Here is a 15,318-nt window from a genome sequence, read left to right as displayed (position 1 = left end):
CTTCTTTAAAAATAGGTCATTTTACTTCAATGTCCCTAAATGTAAAACCATCTCTGAGCATATGCATAAAACCATCCCCAATTCTCTTTTGTGTGTGATAATCTATAAATTGTGTTATATTTTTGTACCTCAATAATCATTGGAAACATGGAATTATGGGAAATGATGAAGAACCTTGGAGGGCATAATTATTTGTTACATGACCAGTTTTGTTAGAAATAATTAATCTTGGCAACTAATCTAGTCAGATAATTAGTTGTCAATTTGATTTAATTTTAGAAATATATTTTTAGACATTGTTAATCATATATATTTAGAAAATACTAGATATTAATCTTAGATAGTTTTATATTATTCTTTATATACTGTAAAATCTATTTAATTATAAGAAGGGCGTGTAATGCCCAATGTGTTTTCAATTGGTTTCATTCTTGCCTCTATTTCTATATTTTTTATTATAGCTGAGTAAATAAACAAAAAGTCAAAGAAAATGGTTAATAGATATTTATAACATGGAGTAACAGATTCATATAATCAAAGTTCTCATTTTTCCACAAGCAAAGAGATTATGAATATGGACTTCTTTAGTAATTATTATCTTCCACCACCTCCTATTTTATCTAATAAAAATTATGAATTTTGATTCATTAAGATGAGTACCAAGCTATGTGTGAAAGAGTCATGGGATAATGTATTGAATAGGTTTGAAGAAACCTCAAGTAAGGTAGCTTATAAGGCCTTGAAACAAGATCAAAGGGATCTGTTAGATACCTATACCAATAGGTTTCATATTTCATGATTGGCAAATGGAAGTGCCAAATATGCTCTGCTTTGGTGATGCAAAGATCCCATATTTCCAAAAGAGGACAATGTATGTACATAGCTTGATAGTGACTCAATTTTGATGGATGGTCCAACAGCCTAATCTGGATCATGCCATGTTTCAATTTTCTGTTGTAGAATAGAGAAAGAAGTCTGTCCAAACTGCTTAATCTTGGCAGACCAATAGCTAGGTAGAGAATTAAGGTTCCCAACTGCTTAATCTGGGGCCTTGGAAGCAATAAGGGTAGTTCTAGATAGAAAATCAAAAGAAAAAGCCAATGGAAAAGAAAAGGCACATAAGGGTCTGCAAGTCCAAGTGCACCCTCCAGGAAGAAACAAAAAATGCTAGGCAAGTAGATGGGTAGGTAGATGGGGTTGCAGAAATGTCATTCCTTTCAACTGAATCTTGCTGGTCAAAATAAAGAAAGCATCAATGGATAGAAAAGCTCCTCTTCTCTATCATTTTGCAGCAACACAATGGAGCATGTCTAACTTCCTTTTCCCCCCTTTTCACATTCATCACTAACATCCCTACACCAGTTGTGTTCATGAAAGAATTCAAGGTTTTATGTTGGTTCTTGTTTCTTTAAGAGCCACATTTCTTGTCTAAAAATCTTTTCATTTTGATCTACTTCTTAACTAAGTTTGAGTCCCAAAAGGCTTAGTAAACACCATTTCCCATTCTCATTCCCCCAGTACTAACTACTGACTGTATCTACACTAAATCCCTTATGTTTCCCTTCCCCCTACTATTATAACACCATGGTGTATAAACCCCTAAACATGTATAATATTCCCCCCTTTTTAGCACTATAGCTAAATAAGTTTGTCTAAGGGAGACAATAGTCCACCAGGGACTATGGTCAACCCGGCCTTGGGATCACTCTAACCTCTGGTCAGAGTAATAACCTGTACTAAGCCCTCACTTCCCCTCTTCTCGAAAAATTTCACAAAAACCCCTTTCCCTCTGCTTAAACCCACTTTTAGTCCTTTTTCCCCCCACAGATTAACTCATACCCCGAAAAACCCACAAAAACCCCAAAACCTATAGTCCCGCGCCACAAATATTAAATTGAATATTTTAATAGTCGGGCGGGACCCAACCCAAAACTGCGCGATTGATCAACAGCGCCCGCCAACCGTCGATCGTCCGCCGCCCCCGATCCAACGGTGGGCGGTCGTTTTTAGATCCCGACCCGTCGCCCTTTAACCTCCGGGGAGATGGCGGTATTGGGGGCCGTACCCAGGACGCATGGCAAGCGGCGGGGTTGTTCGGAGCCCCCCTCCCCGATACCGCCTTTGCCCAAAGGTGGTGCGGGGAGACCGCTTACCACCCTCCCCGATACCGCCCCTCCACTGTCGCGTCGGCCCCCACGTCACCATGACGTAATGCCACTCCGCCCGCCCCCGCGCCCCGTGGCCCTCCACGTAGCCCTGCCACCGCCTCCGCCCGCCACCGTGTCCAGCCACGCTGGCCTCCAGCTCAGCGTCCACGTCACCCTCCGTACCTCGGGCCCGCCATGACGTCATGCTGACGTCACTGGCGGAAAAAGCGCCAATGACCCTTTTTGTCCAAATTTGTCGTTAAAAACGCCCAAACTAGCCGTTTATCGTCATTTTCACGCGAAAAGGACGCAGCCACTGTTAACCTGTTCACCGCGAAATTGCCTCCGAACCATCAAATTCAAAGTTGCGGCTGCCATAACTTGTCAATCCAGCTGCAGTGAGCTCCCCCTGTTCGGCCCGAAGGCGTTCCGTGCTATTTTTCCAGGTATTCACCACAAGTTCCTTGTTTCGCCCCTATGCATGCCATTTCTATGCGAATTCTCCAATAATCATCAGTCAAATCCTAAATTGCACACTGTCTACTACTTAATTTGCAATTAAATCAACCCACATTGCCCCATCTCCATGAATTTGATATTCAAACGATAATTCACGGCTTGAAAATTACAAATTTAGCCCTGAGTTGCCCGGCATTGTTCCCTTTTGCCGGGTGGAGGCCCAAGTCTGCATGTCACCAAATTGAAGCCCGCACACCCTCTGCAATCATCCTCATTAATTCACAATCCCTGTGAATTTACCAAAAAAACAGCAGAGACAAGTCTGCTAAGCCTGCTTATTCCACTTTGAAGAAAATTTCAAGCATTATCTACAGTATGCCTGTCACTTAAGCCTTGAGGAACCTTGCAAACCATTACACTTACCTTGTTCCATTCACAAACTGCATAATGGCTGCTCCTGCACCCACAGCCCTCAGTGTTGCTCCTTTAAATGCACCAAATAAAGACCTGGAGTCCTTGCCTCTTGCAGACAGGGACTACCTTATCCAAGACTGTGTGACTGATAGGGACCATTTGCAGACCTTCAGGGAATTAAGAGATGACTACCTGAATGGCAAGGACACATATGGGATATGGGAGTCAAATCTGCCACACTACTGTCTCCCCTCTGTCAATATTTTTCCAGAGATTATTCGCCTATGTGCTGAAAATTATGATGTGCAACACAGAGCTGTAAAGTCTCCATCTGGGAGCATCCTATTTTACATTAATGCTGAGTCCATTAACCAGATGCTTAACTTCAATCAGACTGAGCTGTTGTTCCCTTTCTCCATGAATTATCTGCTGGACACTGGTGCCAAGATGTCCAGTGAGGATATTCAGAAAATCACCAAGACATTTATGAGGCCTGACCGCCAGCCTACAGGGCCACCTCCCTACTTGGATGTCTATTTTACTGAGGTAGGCAGACTTTTGTTGGACATGATTGCCTACGTGCTGGGATACAGAACCAGTGAGCATGTGGATGAAACAATGCTGGTATTTTTAGCTGCTTACAGCCCAGGCCAACCCCCTGCCCGCAAATATAATTTTGCCAAGTTTATAGCTAACAAGATTCATGATCAGTTGTGCAAAGTGGACAGACAGGGTGTCTTCAAGTATTCATCTTATATCTATCACCTTTTCATGTACTATCAGTCTGAGGCCTTTCCATGCTACATTAAAAAGCTGGATTCTAGAGGGGAAAGAAGATCTGTTATCTTCTGGACATCTGTCTTCCATCAAGTGCAAAAGTCACCATATTCATATTGTGAATTTATTGATCAGTTTGTTTACCCAGTCTCTTGTTTATTAATGAAGTCCCCTCCTCCCAGAATATCATTTGATATGCAGAAAGTCCTGCAGCTTTCCAAGAATTACAAAATAGGTGATTGGTACCTATATGAAGATCATACAGTCATCAGAATCTATGGCTGTGAGCTCTGTCCATACAGGCTCCCAAAATATGTGCCCATGAGGATATTTGCCTTGGAGTATTATAGACAGCTCATTCACTCTGATCTCACTCACTTTCACAGCTCCAAAAAGAAAGCCCATCTCAAGTTCAAACACCACCTGGGCCCCTTCATCATGAATAAAAAAGAGGGTTGGCGAGATGCTGAGCTAATCCTCAAAGACAAGTACATGCTCTCAAAAAGCTTCCGGTGGGTCCCCTATGACCCTGAAGGCTTCATCACTGCTAGGAGAGTCAAATACAGACTGCTAGGTTATGAGCACTGCAAGTACCCTCACATTGAAAAATATGCTAATCAGCAAGAATGGCTGCCAGATACATTAGTTGAAAAATTGACTGAGGAAGAGTTAATGCAAAAGAATGTAAAGGATTTGGAAAAGACTCTTGACCTAGATTCTGTGCAGCAGGTACCCTTCAAGCGACCGCAACCAGTAGGAGAAGGTACCTCGGCCTCAGCAGCTGCACCAACCACACAGATATCTTCCACAGCAGCACCAGGCACAGACAAAGGTAAAGGAATAATGGGTGCTGAAGAGCAAACAGTGAAAGAACAGCCTGCCCCCTCAATAGGGCAGCAACAAGAGCACACCCCTCCTCCACAAACTGAGCCACCAGTAGCACCAATTTTGCAGACCCCAGTACATGAGGAGAGGGGTATGAAAAGAGATAGAGAAAAGTCCACTCCTGCCAGTGGATCCTCCCAACAACCCCAGGCCAAGAGACAAAGGGTTGATTCTCCAGAGATAGAGGAAATCAGTGAAGAAGTCCTTGATAGTTCAAGGAAAGATGGAGAAGGCAGCCAGCATACAGGTACAAGCTCCTTTCAGCAGGAGCAGGGAGTGCAGCTTGGCTTGGAGGTGTCATCCTCCACTCAGCAGAGCAAGAAGCCTAAAAGCACTAAGGCTTCTTTCAAGCAAATCAAGGCACAAAATGACTTGCTGAGGGTGGAAGTCTATAAACAATTTCTAAATGCAACACCAGCCCAGAAAGAAAGGCTAATGTCTGTATATGACATTCAAGAGGAGAAAATGATCCTCAGTCATTTCAAACCTACAGTGCCCCATCCAAAATCAGCTGCAGATTATGTGAAGACAAGGGTGGAGGTCATGGCCAAAGACATCCATCCCATGGACCAAATAGAACTCCACAAGCAAACTGGAGAGATGGTCTATGCCACCTTGGTGGACAGGGCATCTATGGCCCATGAATTGAAAGAATCACTGAAAAATACCAACATTCAGTTGGATTTTGAGAGAATGTCCTCCATGGCCAAGGACAATAGAATAAAATCACTGGAAGACATCATTGTAGACCTAGGACATGATCCTAAGGATCCAAAGGGCGTAAGGGCCCTCATGAAGAAAAAAGAAGATGACCTCAATGCACTAAAGAAGAGGTTGAAGCTGCTGCCCACAGAGCACCCTCAGACAGCAGAATTACAGAAGGAAAAGCAGGCCGATGAGCAGCTGGACCTTATAATGCAGCTCAACCAAAAGGTCCTTGATTTGGAGAAAGAGCTTGAAGGCTTACTACAAGATAAGCAGGGGGAATCCACATCCCAAGCTCCTCCAACCACTTCAACTACTGCAACAACTACAGAGGCAGCAGTGGCCCCTGTAACAGCAACAGCAACAACAGAAGCAGCAAAGACAACCGCTCCGGACTCCAGTGCAAGCATGGAAGAGCTGACCAAGGCCATTAAAGATATGGAGATCCAGGCCAATGAGTTAAAGGAGGCCAAGGAAAAATTGGCAGAATTAGATGCCAAATATGATAAATCTAAAATGACTGTGGCAGAACAAGGCAGAGAAATAAAGGCCTTGAAAGAAAAAATAAAGATTTTGGAGAAGGAGCTCAAGCTAGAGACTGCTATAGCAGAAATCAAAAGAATTTTGTGGGCCCGCATTGACCAAACCATCACCAAGCAATGGAAATCAATTAAGACTGTACATGAGCAGATGGATTTGATTGGCCAAGCACAGACAGAGATTCAAAAGGCCAGAATAGTGCTGGGAAACAGGCCGGAGCTGGCCAACAGATTGATAGATTTTTTGAACAGACAGACAAAGGAAGAACTGGCAGCCATCAATATTGTCAACAGAACAGAGGCTGTCCTTACAGTTAAAAAGGTACTCACTCTCAGAAATTATGTACAAACTGTGGAGAGGAAGTGCTATGAAATCCAGGCTGAGGTGGATGAGTATAAGGCCAAGATGGGAGCATTGCAAGCAAAGGGACTGCCCAGCCTACTAGACGGTGCAGGAAGACTGATCTCTCGAGAACAATATGCCACCAGAATGTCAAATTATATTGAAAACCAAATTACTGCATCTGGCAGTACTTCTGAAGAGGCAGGGCCTCCAACAGGGCAGAGCCTTCTGAAAAAACTTGAAAATATATTTTTTATTGAAAATGAAATCCACCACCTTTTTGAGACTCCTCCTAATTTCTACAGATATACTGAAGCAGATGAGACTTTGGTGAAGATCAGAAGACACCAAATGCCCAGGGAGGATTGGTGGCAAGCAATGCTCCAAATTTTGCCACATTAACTTCAGATGTTCCATCCCAGTCAGCTACAGCTCAGCAAAAGTCAAACATCATTAAAGACAGCTGAAAAGTGACTCAGCAAAAGACAGCGGCAGCAAGCAAAGGATAAGATATACGCACCTTTTTGACAGCGTACCTTCAGCCGACTCAGTGGCCTCCAAAGGTCAAAAAGACTTCTGACAGTATTAAAGAGCATTCATTTTGTATTTAGAGCAGTAATAACTCCTTATCTGCTATTCTGTAAAGTTGGTGAACGTATTTATTTCTCAAATGACTCAGCAGTTCAGATATTTTATGTAACCGATTGTATATATTCCCCCTCGCATAAGCTTGCAGGGGTTGTTGATTATCTCTTCTAGAGATCTTATGCTGTAAATTTTCAGAGTATTAATACAAAGCTGATGGAATTTCCAAAGTTCTGGGTTGTCTGATGCGTTGTGTGTGCTTGCTGAATGCTACAGGATTCCTGCGTATTTCATGGAACAATAAGTTTCTTCTTTAACCTGTTCATTATGTTTGTTGTTTTCTTCATAATCCATTCATGTTCTGCTTACAGTTTAATGGCAAAGGAAAAAGAATAGTTTCAGGACTTATTTCATACAATACCCTGAACTCAATCTAAGCTATTATGTATGTTTTCCTCAGTTATAGTTATAAGAGTGTAATTCTTAATTGCTGCACTTCTAAACTATACCTTTCACAGTGATATTTGTTCAGGAATTCAAATCTGCTCCTGTGCAATATATTTCTTCCTCACACCCAGCTTAGTGGAAAATTCTTGACTGCTTTCCACTGGTTAATCATGTTTCATTATCACAATTTCAAGTTTGTTTCATGAAATATTTAAATGGCCCTGTAGTTTCAACAATCTCACTCAATATTTCAATCAACCTATAGCCACAGACTCCATTGCCCAATGGACTAAACTATCTGAAGATTTCCACCTTAGGTACAGAAAGACATCACTCAACCAAAAAACCTTAAACAAAACTGAATCCATAACTAGCCTAAAATCTTCACAAAACAAAGACAAATCTGAAAGAGAGAGCCCTCTCTGATTACAGTTTGGCTAGAAACTGTAATCCAAAGCTTGGTTAGTGGTTACCCCGGCCGCATTCCCTTGGGAGTCAAAGGGAACAACCTGGGTGTTAACAGGATCAACTTATATCCAATAAGAAATATGATGCAACATCATGTTTCTCATTCAACGAGGTTTGGATGACACCATTCTTCCCCAAATTGCAACAATAACTAGGTCCAAAGAAGCTTGGAATATTCTAGAAATGATATGTGGTGAAAGGAGGAGCAACATTGTTAAGTAGAGCATTGCAATTGTTTATGAAACTGTTATTTTAACAAGAGAAACTGAATATTTTGTTATCACATAAATAATTGAGACATTGTGGATGAGCTTGTAGAAGCAGAAGAAGATGATTAGCATTATGGAGAAAGTGAAGCCCACAATGCATATACATTCGTGGAAGGTGAAATTGAAGTTGAAGATGATGAAACTAAAAACAACTTTGTGGCAACAATAACAAGCAAGAAGAACCTAGCAATAAATGTTAAATTTGATTATGACGTTGAATTATAACTTCTTGAAGAATGGCTTGAAAAGCCCACGTATGATGGAGATGAAAGCAAGTATGGAAAATTCATTATCACTGCAACAATAGAATTAATTGTGGTCCAGGTAAATTCTCAGTGCAGACACAAACAATTTCTCTAGCCCGAGAGAGCGGGTTTAGCCACAAACAAACAATCTATGGAAAACTTCCTTAAACTAGAACCAAATAAGAGGGCCTACCTCTTAGAACGTTATTCCACTTGGTGATGATCATGCTTCCCTACTCCAGCTACCTTTCGTTTCATTCCTTCGAATACCTGAAACAAGCAAACAAACAACAACAACAAACGTGATAGCATACAAATTGCATTCAACCTACCTAACAGGTCAAGGAACATTAATCCATCAAATGTAAGATAACACTTTAATGTAGGAAATCAATCAATAGTTGTATTCATATAAGTTCAGAAAGAGATTACAACCAACGCCTTGACATTGTTGGTCTCCTCCAACATATCCGGGTTCCCACACTTCCGTTAGCATTTCATGGATAGCCCCAACAATGGAAGTTTTAAGGCATCTTCCCTTTAGTCTCAAACCAAACCAAACACATTATTATTCCTCAAACATAAACTAGAGAGCTACAAGCTATGATATCTTGATGATTATTCAAGCTCCAAAAATACGAAGACTGAAACTAGTGTAGCTTGTAAAAGGAGGGGTTTATATAGTTTGGATGGAGGGGATATGGTTCCTCTTATCATGGGAGAAGGCCTTATCTCTTGGATTGGTTCCATCCTAATAGGGGAAAGGAGCCCAAACTAACTTCCTCAGCTCCATCCAGCCCAACCATTTACCAGAATTTCGTTACGAAGCTTCTAGATCTGGAAGCTTCGACTCCATATTTAAAAAACTTGCCAAAAGAGGATCGGCGTGACTGAGAAAAGGCTTACGGCGCTAGTCCTGGTTTTAATCTCTACAAATCGGCGTGAGGAGGAAACTGTTCATTAGTGTCGGTCTTGTAAACTGGGTAAAAGGAAGATTCTTGGGAAATGATGCAAAAGGGAATCATTTTGCTCATGAAAAGGGACATAATGGAAGTTTCTTCATCATGGGAAAGAATGTAGGGTTCACTATAGAGGTCCTCCAGGATTGTGGAACGGGGAGTATAGGGACAGTGACAAAATGTTGTGTAACAGATGCCCCTTAAAGCATGAAGGCCGAACTAGAGTGAGGGGTGAAATGCTTTACAAATAGATGCGGGGAGCTGGAGTCCGTCATCGGAAAACCTGCAAGAAAGCATAGGTACATATACATCACTGAAAACTCTGACAAATGATACATGAATCGTGGTATGGATGCAACCTTCCAGAGAATGATCATGTAAATGGATCCAAGGCATGGGAATAGCCATCCAGTAAGGAGGATCATATCGAAACCAAGGTATGGTCGCAGCCATCCAATAATGAGAAGGATCACATATAACAACCCATGGTATGGTCACAACCATCCATCTGAAAGAGACATGTATATCAATATGATCATGTCTTGCAACCTGGACTTACGTAATATGAGCCCAGGGTCTTGCGCTCCAACAAGACCTTATCAAAGTACAAATCCTAACATGTGAATGAATGTGTTGAAGTCGAACATGCTATAAAGTTGCTTGATTACTGGTCAATGATGTGAACTGTTAGCAAGCATGAGAGAAACCACCAATATGAAAATGGCTCTCAAGATACCAGCAGCACAGTCCATGGAATGTGAATAAGGAATTGAAGTCGAACACCCGTGAAATCACCCGAGCGAAAGCCAATGATGTGAACTTGTCGTCGAGTGTGAAGAACTTTCCATTAGGGAATGCAAGCTCTAAGGTACTGGAAGGGAGTCTCTCAACCAACTTCCTGGATAATGAGCTGAAATCGATAGGAAGTGGTTGTGTCGAAGGAGGGCCATGATGTATCCCACATCATCGACATGAGACAAAGGGATGTAATGATTTCAGATGATACAGAGAATAAGGAGTAAGTGTAACTGCAGAAGGACTAACTCTTGAACATATCGGTGACACGACTCCGTAGTTTCGCATCTTTTGGATCCATAGGATCAGTAGTCATGATGATGTGGCAGAGATCAAATGGAAGGAAAAAATGAATGGCCCAATCCAGGAAGTTCAATGATGAAAAGAGGATATCCAAACCCGACACGAAGCAGAAAGTGTCATGTTCAAGAGTGAGTTTCCGACACAACTGATAGAATTTCCCATTTTCCCCCACCATTTCTGGCAGGTACCCCAATTATTTTTTAATTGCAAACTTGAAGGGGATAGCATGTGCTTTCACTGTAAGTTCATCCTTCGAATGAATCTGACCTAGTAGGTTTAATGATCCCTAGGAAGAAGAAGCTCATGTCTGTCATGGTGACAAATCCAATGTCATTTAATGTTTTAATGAATCTGACAAAGGTATAACTCAGTATCTTTTTTATGTTTAGAGAGTTTGAAAAAGACATAGAAAAGAAAACTCCACATGGTCCCTTATCATACATTTGTGTCTCTCGAGCCTAAAAAGGTAGAAAACGATACTTGAGAGAACCACTTGACCATTTCAATCAAGGAGTACCTTTTTCGTAAATAGTTTATCCCAGCTCGAAAAAGGGGTAAACTTATACTGGGTAAACAACGTTTCACAGCCTGTAACGAGTTCAAAATGACAAGAGCTCGGCAATATTTTCGCGTTTAAAGAGTCGGAAAAGAGCTTAAAAGTGGACCCCCAATTTTTATTCTCTTTTACGAGTGAAAAAGGGAAAAATACTTGGCGATATTTTCATTTGAGTTTTACGAGTCATGAAAAGAGCTTAAACATGACTCTAGTACCATCATCAATAATCTCTCACCTATCACTGCACAAAAGCATTATCCGATTTTTGAGGTAAAAATAGGTTAAACATACTTTTTAAACCCTAATATTTCATGAAAAATGAAAAAAAGGAGGAAAAAGTAAATAACTTTTACCATTTTACCATTTTACATTGTGTGGAGACCTTTTCACCCAGTTGTGCCCTAGATTTTCAAGAGCAGATTGTGAGAGATTCGGGTGGCCATTCGACGATCCGTTGGTTGTAGGTAAGAGCCGAAACCTTTAGCTTCATTTTTATGCTTGTTTTCCCTGTTTTTAACTGTTTTTTGGATTCCTTGAGGAGGATTTAGCAAAAAAAAATTGCCCTCGGTCGGCGCGATTTCTGGGCACGAAATCGGGCCGATTGGGGGTTATTAACACTGTCAAGCGTGTCGTCGGTGCTATTGTTTTTAAAACAATTGCGCTAGCACCGTGAACACAAAATTTTGAAGTTTTTTCCCCAATTCCTCTGATTTTACACAAATTTATTTAGCCAAGGATGATTGTTGACTTGATTATATGGTTTTTGCAGGGAAAATATCACGAAAAATGGTAGATTGGAGCGAACGTGAGCATGAGGACATTGATACACAAGCAATGGTGGACCCAAACTGCATTAATGCACTAAGGAACTGTAGGCTCCTCAAATTCTTCCTCACATCAGGTCTTCAGGCTCAACTTGAGTTGTTGTAGTATTTGATCAATCTCTGGGATGTCAATCGGGAAGCTTTTATGATCAGGGACCAAGAACTGGAGTTGGAAACTTCTGACATTTATTTCATCACAGGACTGACCTGAAGAGGGGAACCAGTCAATCTGTATGGGTCCCGGCCTATTGGGGCAAGTGTAAACATGTTTCTCGCAGAACACTACCCTGAAGCATTAAAATTGAAGAGTAGCAAGTAGGGATCATGAGTGTTTAGGATATTGTGCTAAAAGTGCTACTGTTGACCATCAACAGAGTGGTTGGGACTCAAGAACAACATGAGTCCAACAAGTCAAAGTTTTAGTATGCTATCGACTTTAGGCACTGACTATCTTCAACTGGGCGGAAGCCATGAAGATAAACATGAAGCGACAGCTATCTAAAACCAGGGTGGGAAACCTGAAGCAATTCTGCTACGGTTCTATTCTAGTGACCTTCTTTTTGGAGCGAGTCCCACTATTTCACTACCATCTTACTGAGGTGGAACCGCCATTTCCATGAGACCCACGGATGGTCCGTTGGAGTGCATTGATGCCTAGAATCACCGAGGACCAACATATGTCATATAAGCCCGCCTTCTTTTTGTGGCTACGGCGTCAGCTGATCGTAGTAGAGGATTGGCCTTATAGCGGTACTGACTTCCGTGGCAATCAATATATGCCGCTTCCAAAGGGGGAAGATTATGACGATGGAGGTAAAAACAAACAATTTTAATTTTTGATTTTTTATTGTTTTTGAAATACATGCATTCATGACATTTCGATTTTGTAAATGCAGATGTGGGACCAAAGCATCCTGTCGAGATGTCCCTGATTTCCAGACGAGTCGCTCTGTAGTTTGATATCGCTCCCTATCAGGAAGGAAGTGATAAGGAGGAGGAGATCGTGCAGAACCTCGAGGGATTGACCCATGGTATCCCAGAGTATGCCCAAGTGGGTGACATCCCACGCTAGTATCAGAGGCACACAATGGGGGTATCAGACCGGATCCGCTAACTGTTGACTCCTACAATGAGCACCATGTCGAGTAGTTCATAGGTCTAGCAGTTTACATTTTTTAGGCCTGCGAGCCACGGATGTACTTGAACATACATATTATTTTTTGGGGTTTGGATGTATGGCAAACATTATTGACATATATCTATATATATATATATATATATATATATATATATGCTATATTTCCTTGCTTACTATGGCACGAATTTTTTGTTTTGTATTTTCACATGTTTCGCAAATGTCTATCCAACACATAATTAGCTAATGCATCAGTTAATGTATTCATATGCCTAGGAATATGATGATATGTAATGTAATCAAAATTTCTCTCCAATAGACGAATATGCAAATACATTCTCAATATTTGAGGTTTTCTAATGGAATATTGCTCGTTGAGTTGAAGAACAACAAGTTATGAATCAAGGTTGACAACCAATTCCCGGATGTCAAGAGAAATAGCTTCTGACAACAATTCGATAAGTACGCTATACTCAGTAATGTTATTAGTTGTTCAACCTAAACAAATACCTTGAAGATCACTTAACTCACAATGGAGGTCATAAATGGCCCATGTTGTGGATGATAGATTCTGGGTACTACGGCAAGCAACATCAGTGAAACCAATGTGAGGAGACACAGACATCTGCAAAGCAGGTAGAAACATAATAAGCAGGAAATTTGCTTGAAAAACAACACACCAAACCACACTGCACAAAAATGAATAACACACTATTTTACAAAAGTAGCCATGCAAGATGACTCATGCATAATACTTTTTGAGAGAGTCCATGCTCGGACTCAGGTAATCAATCAACAGAGGTGAAAACCAGATTTTTACTGTTGACATGACGAGTAAGCGTAGACTCGGCCAAATAATAGAGTAGAACTCATATAAGGTTATGCCCCCATGCCCCCTAGGCGAGGGAGGGTGATGATTCATAAGATGACAACCCCATTTCATTAATGGGCAATCAGTAAAAACCTAGGGAGGGAGAAAAAACTTGAATCCATGAAGAGATGAAGGTGCCCCTAGTTGAAATGTCTTGACAATGTCAGGAGAAACTGACATGTCAGTAGGCAGTGGAGAAGAGAACTTCTCAAGACACATAGACATGACTGTTGGGCTAGAAACAAACCATGGGGAGTGACAATACGCATTGAGAGATGGACTCGAAACAGAAAAATCAGAGGATACCGAAGGTGAAGCCGAAACAATTTCCACATAATTAATTTCGGCAAGATGTAGCAGCATAACCTCGCCCCACGTATCAACAAGATCTGGTGAGGGAATGACCCAAGGATCAGACTTGACCGATATCATGTCGACAGAGGCAACATGAGGAGGTGGGAGCGGAAAATACCCATTAAGGAAGGATCTTTAAAGAGTCCTTCCCCCACACTCTCATAAGGAGCACCGGTGTGCTTTACATAAGGAACATTGCCATCCGAGGAGGAAGAGGCAAAGAAGGACAGTTGGTCGACTATGACTATCTTCCCTTGATGAGGAAAACAAATCACACGGAAAAGGGAGGAGGCTACAACATGCATGGCATGGGTCCAGCTCCATCCGAGTAGAAGATTATAGTTAAGATTAGTGTCAATGATCTCTACTTCGATGTGTACTATCTTGCCCTCCAAAGTAATGGCAAGGTTGGGAAGGACACCGAATGGTCATGAATTGCGTCTGTCAAAAGCTTCCAAAGTGTTAGGGGACTAGTTCAAAGTAGGAGAACCAATTGCCTTCCAACAAGTGACAAACATGATGCAGGTAGAAGCACCTTCATCGATGACAATCCTATGAATGATTTTCTCATTTATGATCACCTAGATGAGAAAGGCAATCTGATGAGGTAAATGCAAAACATGGTTTTCCATATCAAAACAAATGAGATTAGAGTCAGTTGGATCAATACCCCAATAGCCGACAATAATGATTTCCACTGAGAAGGATTGCTTTGAAGGACCTCGATAGCAGACATAGCTGATGGCGCTTGAGAAAAATCTTCAACAATGTTATAATGTTGAGCAGCTCAAGTGTTTGGATTGTACGAGGACTTTCGCAGCACACCTCGAGAGGGTAGTCAAATGGCGGAATCAGGATTAGGTCACTCTATATGGAGAGGACCAGAACTAGACAGGGTAGAAGAAGAAGGAGCACCTTCTTTCTCTTTCCCTGCTATTACGGTAGGAGTTTGATAATATTTTAACCTGGTAGCCACGTTAATCGGTGTATTCATCATGAACACTTGTGAACCTCAGGAAGAGGACGACTGAGGCTGGTCTACCATTTGGGTTTGTTGGGACAGAAAGGGCTCTTTTAGGACGGTTGGGGTCCCTTTGAGAAAATGACTAACTTCGGATCGTCTAGGACAATCCTTAGTATAGTGATCCTCCTCACAGATGAGGCATGGATACTTAGGCTTTCGTTGAGAAGCATCACCAACAAATGACTTAGGAAGGCCTTGTTTCGGGGCATCGGCT

The sequence above is a fragment of the Pinus tabuliformis genome, chromosome 6 (genome assembly GCF_031772625.1).
Source record: "Pinus tabuliformis cultivar Carrire ecotype Pingquan chromosome 6, CPIR1, whole genome shotgun sequence".
Classification (NCBI taxonomy): domain Eukaryota; kingdom Viridiplantae; phylum Streptophyta; class Pinopsida; order Pinales; family Pinaceae; genus Pinus; species Pinus tabuliformis.
This window is presented reverse-complemented; position numbering follows the sequence as displayed.